This window comes from Aquarana catesbeiana, linkage group LG01, assembly GCF_042186555.1.
Source record: "Aquarana catesbeiana isolate 2022-GZ linkage group LG01, ASM4218655v1, whole genome shotgun sequence".
Taxonomy (NCBI): Eukaryota; Metazoa; Chordata; class Amphibia; order Anura; family Ranidae; genus Aquarana; species Aquarana catesbeiana.
Genome location: NC_133324.1, coordinates 281,857,806 through 281,873,445, shown reverse-complemented (window position 1 = coordinate 281,873,445; position 15,640 = coordinate 281,857,806).

Below are 15,640 nucleotides of genomic sequence, written 5' to 3'. Positions count from 1 at the left end.
TATGCCAAGAAAACTTGATTTCTCACCAGAAAATGCCGGCCAGTGACTCCCCTCGTCCAGTAATCCATTTCCCTATATAGATTTACACAGGAAAGCCCTATTTTGAGTCCATTCAAGCTCATTATTTTAAATGAAGTCCTGATGAAGTTGGAGTGTTTTCTGGCACCCAAAACACATTGGCTTTTTTTGTGAAAAGCATTAAATGAATTTGGACTCTCATCCTTTGGTCTGGTGCTCCTTCCTTTGGTACATGTTTTTTTCTGGAAACCTGCTGGGTACCCACTGGAGGGGATCTCTGTCCATTGTGAGCAGCCTAACCTGTTCCAATGAGCTTTCTGAATGTTTCTTCCTCTCACTATAAACTCACATCAAAGTCCCAGCACCTCTTGGATGTATTGTTTCTTCATTGGGATGTTTTCCTTTTATGACAGGTTTCCTTTAAATCACTGAATAGAAGTTTTGCTTGTTTTTGCTCAGTTTGCCATAGCTGACTTTTTCCTTAAAAGAGAAGTATGGGTTTTTATTTTTATTTTTGATTCATAAAAATGTGGATGGAGCATCAGACCGATGCTGCATCTGTCCCCCTCTGTCTCTGCACTGAGAATCGAGTCACCGAACATCGGCGATGGCTCCATTTTCACAGATCCCCGAGAGGAGAGCTGATGACTGTCAGTCAGCATCTCTCCTCTCTGCTTCTCCACGTTCATTGGAGCGCTAAGCTGTGGAGGGTTGGGGAGTGGCGGTCTCAGCGTCTCGCTGAGTCTGCCATCAATCAAGGCAGCTGGGGGATCCAGACTTGGAAGTCGGGATGACGCGCTGCCTCGACTGATGACAGTGACGTCAGTGGAGAGCGAACTTCAGACCATTCTCCGCTGAAAACCGGTCACAGGAATGCAGAACTCATGTGACCCAGAGGAGAAGCCCAGCCTAAAAAGCTCAGACTGGGCTTCTCCTTTACCTTGTAGATCGAAGTAAAAAATATTGTAAATCATTTTAGGTCCAGTAGGGGTCAGTATTTAAAGGAGGAAAGGAGAAGTACCCTACACTGGAGGACATGTATCAATAGTAAAAAAAAAATACTCCATATGATGGGGAGAAGACCCATTTATGCTGCTTTGAAGACAACATTGGAAATAACACAAATCCTTTAACCACTAGCCAACCAGCGCACGACGATGTACGTTGGCACAATGGCACGGCTGGGCAAATAGGCATACAGGTACGTCCCCTTTAAATCGCAGCATTGTCCGTGGGTCCCATGGACTTGATGTCCGCCAAGGGCCCGCGATCGTGTCACGGAGCAGAAGAACGGGGAGATGCCTTTGTAAACAAGTGAGTGGAAGCCCATCCCCCCCACCAGTTAGAATCACTCCCTAGGACACACTTAACCCCTTGATCGGCCCCTAGTGTTTAACGCCTTCTCAGTGTCATTTACACAGTAATCAGTGCATTTTTATAGCAGTGATCGCTGTATAAATGACAATGGTCCCAAAATGGTGTCAATAGTGCCCGATGTGTCCGCCATAATGTCGCAGTCACGATAAAAATATCAGATTACTAATTAAAAAAAAATAATAAAAATGCTTTAAATCTATCCCCTGTTTTGTAGATGCTATAACTTTTGTGCAAACCAATCAGTATACACTTAGTGCAATTTTTTTTACCAAAAATATGTAGAAGAATGCATATCGGCCTAAACTGAGAAATTTATATATATATATATATATATATATATATATATATATATATATATATATATATATATATATATATATATTTTTTTTTTTTTTTTTTTTTTTTTGGGGGGGGGATATTTATTATAGCAAAAAGTAAAAAATATTGCTTTTTTTCAAAATTGTCGCTTTTTTTTGTTTATAGCGCAAAAAAAAGAAACTGCAGAGGTGATCAAATACCACCAGAAGAAAGCTCTATTTGTGGGGAAAAAAGGACGTCAATTTTTTTGGGTGCAACTTCGCATGACCGCGCAATTGTCTTCAGAGCAGGTCCACAGCTTTAATCAGTGATCACATTGTTACAGCAGATTGCAATGTTTTAGGGCCGGTTTTAGGACCATCACATGCCCTTATGAAGGGGTCCTACGTGTCTCCAAAACCTTGCAATCTGCTGTAACGATGTGATTGCTGATTAAAGCTCTGGACCTACTCTGAAGATCCTCGGTGTGCTGGTGACATTTGTTTTCCTTGACTTGACACGGTTCCAGCCATTGGTCACTACAGCACCCGTTTATAAGCACAGCCATTTCTACAGGAACGTGTGCATAGGGATTAGTAAACTGCAGTATCATAGGACAGCCAGAGGAGAAGGAAAACTCCTCCTACAAGCTTTAACCAGTGCTCTGCTGGACAGAAGTCACAAGACTGCTCTAACTACTGATGAGAAAAGGTATTTAACGGTTTATATTTATTAAAATAATTGCATTTCCATGTTCTGTGTACTGTGGCAGACCAGATATAGTGAATGCAGGGTCCTGGGTTTAGTAACACTTTAAGCCCTGGTTCATATTGGTGTGATTTGATATGCGAGTTGACATGTCAAATCCAGTGGCGGCTGGTGCTCCATTTTTTTGGGGGGTCGCAAACAAAGCCCCAACCAACCCCATACCACCTCCCCCCCGTCACTCGCCCGCATTAGGGCCTACAGATAGATAGACACTGGGTGGGATAGATAGATAGATAGATAGATAGATAGATAGATAGATAGATAGATAGATAGATAGATAGATAGAGACATCTATTCCTATATACTGATCTCCATGTATACACCGCTGGGATCTGTAGTAGGATTTTATATAAACCCATGTATTTCATATTATTCATATTTATTTTTATGTGTTTTTAATACAAGTAGTAGTAGTATCAATATCAATAGTAGTAGCAGTAGTAGTAACAGTAGTAGTAGTATCAATAGCAATAGTAGTAGTAGTATCAATAGTAGTATCAATATCAAAAGTAGTAGTATCAATATCAATAGTAGTAGTATCAATATCAATAGTAGTAATATCAATATCAATAGTAGTAATATCAATAGTAGTAGTAGTAGTAGCAATATCAATAGTAGTAGCAATATCAATAGTAGTAGCAATATCAATATCAATAGTAATAGTGAGATAGATAGGGAGATATAGATAGGGAGATATAGATAGAGAGATATAGATAGAGTGATATATAGATAGAGTGATATAGATAGAGAGATATAGTTAGAGAGATATAGATAGAGAGATATAGATAGAGAGATATAGATAGAGAGATATAGATATATAGATAGAGAAATATAGATAGAGAGATATAGATATAGATATAGATAGAGAGATATAGATAGAGAGATATAGATAGAGAGATACAGATAGAGAGATATAGATATTGATAGAGAGATATAGATAGAGAGATATAGATATAGATAGAGAGATATAGATATAGATAGAGAGATATAGATATAGATAGAGAGATATAGATAGAGAGATATAGATAGAGAGATAGAGAGATATAGATATAGATAGAGAGATATAGATATATAGATAGAGAGATATAGATAGAGGGTATAGATAGAGAGATATAGATAGAGAGATATAGATAGAGAGATATAGATAGAGAGATATAGATAGAGAGATATAGATAGAGGGTATAGATAGAGGGTATAGATAGAGAGATATAGATAGAGAGGTATAGATAGAGGGGTATAGATAGAGAGATATAGATAGAGGGGTATAGATAGAGAGATATAGATAGAGGGTATAGATAGAGAGATATAGATAGAGAGATATAGATAGAGAGATATAGATAGAGGGGTATAGATAGAGAGATATAGATAGAGAGATATAGATAGAGAGATATAGATAGAGAGATATAGATAGAGGGTATAGATAGAGAGATATAGATAGAGAGATATAGATAGAGAGATATAGATAGAGAGATATAGATAGAGAGGTATAGATAGAGGGGTATAGATAGAGGGGTATAGATAGAGAGATATAGATAGAGGGGTATAGATAGAGAGATGTAGATAAAGAGATATAGATAGAGAGATATAGAGAGATATAGATAGAGAGATATAGATAGAGGGGTATAGATAGAGAGATATAGATAGAGAGATATAGATAGAGGGGTATAGATAGAGAGATATAGATAGAGAGATATAGATAGAGGGGTATAGATAGAGAGATATAGATAGAGAGATATAGATAGAGGGGTATAGATAGAGAGATATAGATAGAGAGATATAGATAGAGAGATATAGATAGAGAGGTATAGATAGAGAGATATAGATAGAGAGATATAGATAGAGAGATATAGATAGAGAGATATAGATAGAGAGATATAGATATATAGATAGAGAGATATAGATAGAGAGATATAGATAGAGATATATAGATAGAGAGATATAGATAGAGAGATATAGATATATAGATAGAGAGATATAGATAGAGGGGTATAGATAGAGAGATATAGATAGAGAGATATAGATAGAGGGGTATAGATAGAGAGATATAGATAGAGGGGTATAGATAGAGGGGTATAGATAGAGAGGTATAGATAGACAGATATAGATAGAGAGATATAGATAGAGATATATAGATAGAGAAATATAGATAGAGAGATATAGATAGAGAGATATAGATAGAGGGGTATAGATAGAGAGATATAGATAGAGAGATATAGATAGAGAGATATAGATAGATATATATATAGAGAGAGATATAGATAGAGAGTTATAGATAGAGAGAAATAGATAGAGATATATAGATAGCGGGGTATAGATACTGAGATATAGATAGAGAGATATAGATAGAGGGGTAAAGATAGAGAGATATAGATAGAGAGATATAGATAGAGAGATATAGATAGAGAGGTATAGATAGAGGGGTATAGATAGAGAGATATAGATAGAGAGATATAGATATATAGATAGAGATATATAGATAGAGAGATATAGATAGAGAGATAAAGATAGAGAGATATAGATAGAGGGGTATAGATAGAGAGATATAGATAGAGAGATATAGATAGAGGGGTATAGATAGAGAGATATAGATAGAGAGATATAGATATATAGATAGAGAGATATAGATAGAGGGGTATAGATAGAGAGATATAGATATATAGATAGAGAGATATAGATATATAGATAGAGAGATATAGATATATAGATAGAGGGGTATAGATAGAGGGGTATAGATAGAGGGGTATAGATAGAGAGATATAGATAGAGAGATATAGATAGAGAGATATAGATATAGAAATATAGATAGAGAGATATAGATAGAGGGGTATAGATAGAGGGGTATAGATAGAGGGGTATAGATAGAGAAATATAGATAGAGAGATAAAGATAGAAAGATATAGATAGAGAGATATAGATATAGATATATAGATAGAGAGATATAGATAGAGGGGTATAGATAGAGAGATATAGATATATAGATAGAGAGATATAGATAGAGAGATATAGATATATAGATAGAGAGATATAGATAGAGAGATATAGATAGAGAGATATAGATAGAGGGGTATAGATAGAGGGATATAGATAGAGGGGTATAGATAGAGAGATATAGATAGAGAGATATAGATATAGATATATAGATAGAGAGATATAGATAGAGGGGCATAGATAGAGGGGTATAGATAGAGGGGTATAGATAGATAGATATAGATAGAGAGATATAGATAGAGAGGTATAGATAGAGGGGTATAGATAGAGAGATATAGATAGAGAGATATAGATAGAGAGATATAGATATAGATATATAGATAGAGAGATATAGAGAGATATAGATATATAGATAGAGAGATATAGATAGAGAGATATAGATAGAGAGGTATAGATAGAGGGGTATAGATAGAGAGATATAGATAGAGAGATATAGATATAGAGATATAGATAGAGAGATATAGATAGAGAGATATAGATATATAGATAGAGAGATATAGATAGAGGGGTATAGATAGAGGGGTATAGATAGAGAGATATAGATAGAGAGATATAGATAGAGAGATATAGATAGAGAGATATAGATATAGATTTATAGATAGAGAGATATAGAGAGATATAGATATAGATATATAGATAGAGAGATATAGATAGAGAGATATAGATAGAGAGGTATAGATAGAGGGGTATAGATAGAGAGATATAGATAGAGAGATATAGATAGAGAGATATAGATAGAGAGATATAGATATATAGATAGAGAGATATAGATAGAGGGGTATAGATAGAGGGGTATAGATAGAGGGGTATAGATAGAGAGATATAGATAGAGAGATATAGATAGAGAGATATAGATAGAGAGATATAGATAGAGAGATATAGATAGAGGGGTATAGATAGAGGGGTATAGATAGAGAGATATAGATAGAGAGATATAGATAGAGAGATATAGATAGAGAGATATAGAAAGAGGGGTATAGATAGAGAGATATAGATAGAGGGTATAGATAGAGAGATATAGATAGAGAGATATAGATAGAGAGATATAGATAGAGGGGTATAGATAGAGAGATATAGATAGAGAGATATAGATAGAGAGATATAGATAGAGAGATATAGATAGAGGGTATAGATAGAGAGATATAGATAGAGAGATATAGATAGAGAGATATAGATAGAGAGATATAGATAGAGAGGTATAGATAGAGGGGTATAGATAGAGGGGTATAGATAGAGAGATATAGATAGAGGGGTATAGATAGAGAGATGTAGATAAAGAGATATAGATAGAGAGATATAGAGAGATATAGATAGAGAGATATAGATAGAGGGGTATAGATAGAGAGATAGAGATAGAGAGATATAGATAGAGGGGTATAGATAGAGAGATATAGATAGAGAGATATAGATAGAGGGGTATAGATAGAGAGATATAGATAGAGAGATATAGATAGAGGGGTATAGATAGAGAGATATAGATAGAGAGATATAGATAGAGAGATATAGATAGAGAGGTATAGATAGAGAGATATAGATAGAGAGATATAGATATATAGATAGAGAGATATAGATAGAGAGATATAGATAGAGATATATAGATAGAGAGATATAGATATATAGATAGAGAGATATAGATAGAGGGGTATAGATAGAGAGATATAGATAGAGAGATATAGATAGAGGGGTATAGATAGAGAGATATAGATAGAGGGGTATAGATAGAGGGGTATAGATAGAGAGGTATAGATAGACAGATATAGATAGAGAGATATAGATAGAGATATATAGATAGAGAAATATAGATAGAGAGATATAGATAGAGAGATATAGATAGAGGGGTATAGATAGAGAGATATAGATAGAGAGATATAGATAGAGAGATATAGATAGATATATATATATAGAGAGATATAGATAGAGAGTTATAGATAGAGAGATATAGATAGAGATATATAGATAGCGGGGTATAGATACTGAAATATAGATAGAGAGATATAGATAGAGGGGTAAAGATAGAGAGATATAGATAGAGAGATATAGATAGAGAGATATAGATAGAGAGGTATAGATAGAGGGGTATAGATAGAGAGATATAGATAGAGAGATATAGATATATAGATAGAGATATATAGATAGAGAGATATAGATAGAGAGATAAAGATAGAGAGATATAGATAGAGGGGTATAGATAGAGAGATATAGATAGAGAGATATAGATAGAGGGGTATAGATAGAGAGATATAGATAGAGAGATATAGATATATAGATAGAGAGATATAGATAGAGGGGTATAGATAGAGAGATATAGATATATAGATAGAGAGATATAGATATATAGATAGAGAGATATAGATAGAGGGGTATAGATAGAGGGGTATAGATAGAGGGGTATAGATAGAGAGATATAGATAGAGAGATATAGATAGAGAGATATAGATATAGAAATATAGATAGAGAGATATAGATAGAGGGGTATAGATAGAGGGGTATAGATAGAGGGGTATAGATAGAGAGATATAGATAGAGAGATATAGATAGAGAGATATAGATAGAGAGATATAGATATAGATATATAGATAGAGAGATATAGATAGAGGGGTATAGATAGAGAGATATAGATATATAGATAGAGAGATATAGATAGAGAGATATAGATATATAGATAGAGAGATATAGATAGAGAGATATAGATAGAGAGATATAGATAGAGAGATATAGATAGAAGGGTATAGATAGAGGGATATAGATAGAGGGGTATAGATAGAGAGATATAGATAGAGAGATATAGATAGAGAGATATAGATATAGATATATAGATAGAGAGATATAGATAGAGGGGCATAGATAGAGGGGTATAGATAGAGGGGTATAGATAGATAGATATAGATAGAGAGATATAGATAGAGAGGTATAGATAGAGGGGTATAGATAGAGAGATATAGATAGAGAGATATAGATAGAGAGATATAGATATAGATATATAGATAGAGAGATATAGAGAGATATAGATATAGATATATAGATAGAGAGATATAGATAGAGAGATATAGATAGAGGGGTATAGATAGAGAGATATAGATAGAGAGATATAGATAGAGGGGTATAGATAGAGAGATATAGATAGAGAGATATAGATAGAGAGATATAGATAGAGAGGTATAGATAGAGAGATATAGATAGAGAGATATCGATAGAGAGATATAGATAGAGAGATATAGATAGAGAGGTATAGATAGAGGGGTATAGATAGAGAGGTATAGATAGAGGGGTATAGATAGAGGGGTATAGATAGAGAGATATAGATAGAGAGATATAGATAGAGGGGTATAGATAGAGAGATATAGATAGAGGGGTATAGATAGAGAGATATAGATAGAGAGATATAGATAGAGAGATATAGATAGAGGGGTATAGATAGAGAGATATAGATAGAGGGGTATAGATAGAGAGATATAGATAGAGAGATATAGATAGAGAGATATAGATATATAGATAGAGAGATATAGATAGAGAGATATAGATAGAGGGGTATAGATAGAGAGATATAGATAGAGAGATATAGATAGAGAGATATAGATAGAGAGATATAGATAGAGGGGTATAGATAGAGAGATATAGATAGAGGGGTATAGATAGAGGGGTATAGATAGAGAGATATAGATAGAGGGTATAGATAGAGAGATATAGATAGAGAGATATAGATAGAGAGATATAGATAGAGGGGTATAGATAGAGAGATATAGATAGAGAGATATAGATAGAGAGATATAGATAGAGAGATATAGATAGAGGGGTATAGATAGAGGGGTATAGATAGAGAGATATAGATAGAGGGTATAGATAGAGAGATATAGATAGAGAGATATAGATAGAGAGATATAGATAGAGGGGTATAGATAGAGAGATATAGATAGAGAGATATAGATAGAGAGATATAGATAGAGGGTATAGATAGAGAGATATAGATAGAGAGATATAGATAGAGAGATATAGATAGAGAGATATAGATAGAGAGGTATAGATAGAGGGGTATAGATAGAGGGGTATAGATAGAGAGATATAGATAGAGGGGTATAGATAGAGAGATGTAGATAAAGAGATATAGATAGAGAGATATAGAGAGATATAGATAGAGAGATATAGATAGAGGGGTATAGATAGAGAGATATAGATAGAGAGATATAGATAGAGGGGTATAGATAGAGAGATATAGATAGAGAGATATAGATAGAGGGGTATAGATAGAGAGATATAGATAGAGAGATATAGATAGAGGGGTATAGATAGAGAGATATAGATAGAGAGATATAGATAGAGAGATATAGATAGAGAGGTATAGATAGAGAGATATAGATAGAGAGATATAGATATATAGATAGAGAGATATAGATAGAGAGATATAGATAGAGATATATAGATAGAGAGATATAGATATATAGATAGAGAGATATAGATAGAGGGGTATAGATAGAGAGATATAGATAGAGAGATATAGATAGAGGGGTATAGATAGAGAGATATAGATAGAGGGGTATAGATAGAGGGGTATAGATAGAGAGGTATAGATAGACAGATATAGATAGAGAGATATAGATAGAGATATATAGATAGAGAAATATAGATAGAGAGATATAGATAGAGAGATATAGATAGAGGGGTATAGATAGAGAGATATAGATAGAGAGATATAGATAGAGAGATATAGATAGATATATATATATAGAGAGATATAGATAGAGAGTTATAGATAGAGAGATATAGATAGAGATATATAGATAGCGGGGTATAGATACTGAGATATAGATAGAGAGATATAGATAGAGGGGTAAAGATAGAGAGATATAGATAGAGAGATATAGATAGAGAGATATAGATAGAGAGGTATAGATAGAGGGGTATAGATAGAGAGATATAGATAGAGAGATATAGATATATAGATAGAGATATATAGATAGAAAGATATAGATAGAGAGATAAAGATAGAGAGATATAGATAGAGGGGTATAGATAGAGAGATATAGATAGAGAGATATAGATAGAGGGGTATAGATAGAGAGATATAGATAGAGAGATATAGATATATAGATAGAGAGATATAGATAGAGGGGTATAGATAGAGAGATATAGATATATAGATAGAGAGATATAGATATATAGATAGAGAGATATAGATAGAGGGGTATAGATAGAGGGGTATAGATAGAGGGGTATAGATAGAGAGATATAGATAGAGAGATATAGATAGAGAGATATAGATATAGAAATATAGATAGAGAGATATAGATAGAGGGGTATAGATAGAGGGGTATAGATAGAGGGGTATAGATAGAGGGGTATAGATAGAGAGATATAGATAGAGAGATATAGATAGAGAGATATAGATAGAGAGATATAGATATAGATATATAGATAGAGAGATATAGATAGAGGGGTATAGATAGAGAGATATAGATATATAGATAGAGAGATATAGATAGAGAGATATAGATATATAGATAGAGAGATATAGATAGAGAGATATAGATAGAGAGATATAGATAGAGAGATATAGATAGAGGGGTATAGATAGAGGGATATAGAAAGAGGGGTATAGATAGAGAGATATAGATAGAGAGATATAGATAGAGAGATATAGATATAGATATATAGATAGAGAGATATAGATAGAGGGGCATAGATAGAGGGGTATAGATAGAGGGGTATAGATAGATAGATATAGATAGAGAGATATAGATAGAGAGGTATAGATAGAGGGGTATAGATAGAGAGATATAGATAGAGAGATATAGATAGAGAGATATAGATATAGATATATAGATAGAGAGATATAGAGAGATATAGATATAGATATATAGATAGAGAGATATAGATAGAGAGATATAGATAGAGAGGTATAGATAGAGGGGTATAGATAGAGAGATATAGATAGAGAGATATAGATATAGAGATATAGATAGAGAGATATAGATAGAGAGATAGAGATATATAGATAGAGAGATATAGATAGAGGGGTATAGATAGAGGGGTATAGATAGAGGGGTATAGATAGAGAGATATAGATAGAGAGATATAGATAGAGAGATATAGATATAGATATATAGATAGAGAGATATAGAGAGATATAGATATAGATATATAGATAGAGAGATATAGATAGAGAGATATAGATAGAGAGGTATAGATAGAGAGATATAGATAGATTGATATAGATATAGAGATATAGATAGAGAGATATAGATATATAGATAGAGAGATATAGATAGAGGGGTATAGATAGAGGGGTATAGATAGAGGGGTATAGATAGAGAGATATAGATAGAGAGATATAGATAGAGAGATATAGATAGAGAGGTATAGATAGAGAGATATAGATAGAGAGATATAGATAGAGGGGTATAGATAGAGGGGTATAGATAGAGAGATATAGATAGAGAGATATAGATAGAGAGATATAGATAGAGAGATATAGAAAGAGGGGTATAGATAGAGGGGTATAGATAGAGAGATATAGATAGAGAGATATAGATAGAGGGGTATAGAAAGAGAGATATAGATAGAGAGATATAGATAGAGGGGTATAGATAGAGGGGTATAGATAGAGGGGTATAGATAGAGGGGTATAGATAGAGAGATATAGATAGAGAGATATAGATAGAGAGATATAGATAGAGAGGTATAGATAGAGGGGTATAGATAGAGAGATATAGATAGAGAGATATAGATAGAGAGATATAGATAGAGAGATATAGATAGAGAGATATAGATAGAGAGGTATAGATAGAGGGGTATAGATAGAGAGATATAGATAGAGAGATATAGATAGAGGGGTATAGATAGAGAGATATAGATAGAGAGATATAGATAGAGAGATATAGATAGAGAGGTATAGATAGAGGGGTATAGATAGAGGGGTATAGATAGAGGGGTATAGATAGAGGGGTATAGATAGAGGGGTATAGATAGAGAGATATAGATAGAGAGATATAGATAGAGAGATATAGATAGAGGGGTAAAGATAGAGAGATATAGATAGAGAGGTATAGATAGAGGGGTATAGATAGAGAGATATAGATAGAGAGATATAGATAGAGAGATATAGATAGAGAGATATAGATAGAGGGGTATAGATAGAGAGATATAGATAGAGGGGTAAAGATAGAGAGATATAGATAGAGGGGTATAGATAGAGAGATATAGATAGAGAGATATAGATAGAGAGGTATAGATAGAGGGGTATAGATAGAGAGATATAGATAGAGGGGTATAGATAGATATAGATAGAGAGATATAGATAGAGAGATATAGATAGAGGGGTATAGATAGAGAGATATAGATAGAGAGATATAGATAGAGAGATATAGATATAGATATATAGATAGAGAGATATAGAGAGATATAGATATAGATATATAGATAGAGAGATATAGATAGAGAGATATAGATAGAGAGGTATAGATAGAGGGGTATAGATAGAGAGATATAGATAGAGAGATATAGATATAGAGATATAGATAGAGAGATATAGATAGAGAGATAGAGATATATAGATAGAGAGATATAGATAGAGGGGTATAGATAGAGGGGTATAGATAGAGGGGTATAGATAGAGAGATATAGATAGAGAGATATAGATAGAGAGATATAGATAGAGAGATATAGATATAGATATATAGATAGAGAGATATAGAGAGATATAGATATAGATATATAGATAGAGAGATATAGATAGAGAGATATAGATAGAGAGGTATAGATAGAGGGGTATAGATAGAGAGATATAGATAGAGAGATATAGATATAGAGATATAGATAGAGAGATATAGATATATAGATAGAGAGATATAGATAGAGGGGTATAGATAGAGGGGTATAGATAGAGGGGTATAGATAGAGAGATATAGATAGAGAGATATAGATAGAGAGATATAGATAGAGAGGTATAGATAGAGAGATATAGATAGAGAGATATAGATAGAGGGGTATAGATAGAGGGGTATAGATAGAGAGATATAGATAGAGAGATATAGATAGAGAGATATAGATAGAGAGATATAGAAAGAGGGGTATAGATAGAGGGGTATAGATAGAGAGATATAGATAGAGAGATATAGATAGAGGGGTATAGAAAGAGAGATATAGATAGAGAGATATAGATAGAGGGGTATAGATAGAGGGGTATAGATAGAGGGGTATAGATAGAGAGATATAGATAGAGAGATATAGATAGAGAGATATAGATAGAGAGGTATAGATAGAGGGGTATAGATAGAGAGATATAGATAGAGAGATATAGATAGAGAGATATAGATAGAGAGATATAGATAGAGAGATATAGATAGAGAGGTATAGATAGAGGGGTATAGATAGAGAGATATAGATAGAGAGATATAGATAGAGGGGTATAGATAGAGAGATATAGATAGAGAGATATAGATAGAGAGATATAGATAGAGAGGTATAGATAGAGGGGTATAGATAGAGGGGTATAGATAGAGGGGTATAGATAGAGGGGTATAGATAGAGGGGTATAGATAGAGAGATATAGATAGAGAGATATAGATAGAGAGATATAGATAGAGGGGTAAAGATAGAGAGATATAGATAGAGAGGTATAGATAGAGGGGTATAGATAGAGAGATATAGATAGAGAGATATAGATAGAGGGGTATAGATAGAGAGATATAGATAGAGAGATATAGATAGAGAGATATAGATAGAGAGATATAGATAGAGGGGTATAGATAGAGAGATATAGATAGAGGGGTAAAGATAGAGAGATATAGATAGAGGGGTATAGATAGAGAGATATAGATAGAGAGATATAGATAGAGAGGTATAGATAGAGGGGTATAGATAGAGAGATATAGATAGAGGGGTATAGATAGATATAGATAGAGAGATATAGATAGAGGGGTATAGATAGAGAGATATAGATAGAGGGGTATAGATAGAGAGATATAGATAGAGAGATATAGATAGAGAGATATAGATAGAGGGGTATAGATAGAGAGATATAGATAGAGAGATATAGATAGAGAGATATAGATAGAGAGGTATAGATAGAGGGGTATAGATAGAGGGGTATAGATAGAGAGATATAGATAGAGAGATATAGATAGAGGGGTATAGATAGAGGGGTATAGATAGAGAGATATAGATAGAGAGATATAGATAGAGAGATATAGATAGAGAGGTATAGATAGAGGGGTATAGATAGAGAGGTATAGATAGAGGGGTATAGATAGAGGGGTATAGATAGAGAGATATAGATAGAGAGATATAGATAGAGGGGTATAGATAGAGAGGTATAGATAGAGGGGTATAGATAGAGAGATATAGATAGAGAGATATAGATAGAGAGGTATAGATAGAGGGGTATAGATAGAGGGGTATAGATAGCGAGATATAGATAGAGAGATATAGATAGAGGGGTATAGATAGAGAGATATAGATAGAGGGGTATAGATAGAGAGATATAGATAGAGAGATATAGATAGAGAGATATAGATAGAGAGGTATAGATAGAGGGGTATAGATAGAGAGGTATAGATAGAGGGGTATAGATAGAGGGGTATAGATAGAGAGATATAGATAGAGAGATATAGATAGAGGGGTATAGATAGAGAGATATAGATAGAGGGGTATAGATAGAGAGATATAGATAGAGAGATATAGATAGAGAGATATAGATAGAGGGGTATAGATAGAGAGATATAGATAGAGGGGTATAGATAGAGAGATATAGATAGAGAGATATAGATAGAGGGGTATAGATAGAGAGATATAGATAGAGGGGTATAGATAGAGGGGTATAGATAGAGAGATATAGATAGAGAGATATAGATAGAGAGGTATAGATAGAGGGGTATAGATAGAGAGATATAGATAGAGGGGTATAGATAGAGAGATATAGATAGAGAGATATAGATAGAGAGATATAGATAGAGAGATATAGATAGAAAGATATAGATAGAGGGGTATAGATAGAGAGATATAGATAGAGAGATATAGATAGAGAGATATAGATAGAGGGGTATAGATAGAGAGATATAGATAGAGAGATATAGATAGAGAGATATAGATAGAGAGGTATAGATAGAGGGGTATAGATAGAGGGGTATAGATAGAGAGATATAGATAGAGAGATATAGATAGAGAGATATAGATAGAGGGGTATAGATAGAGAGATATA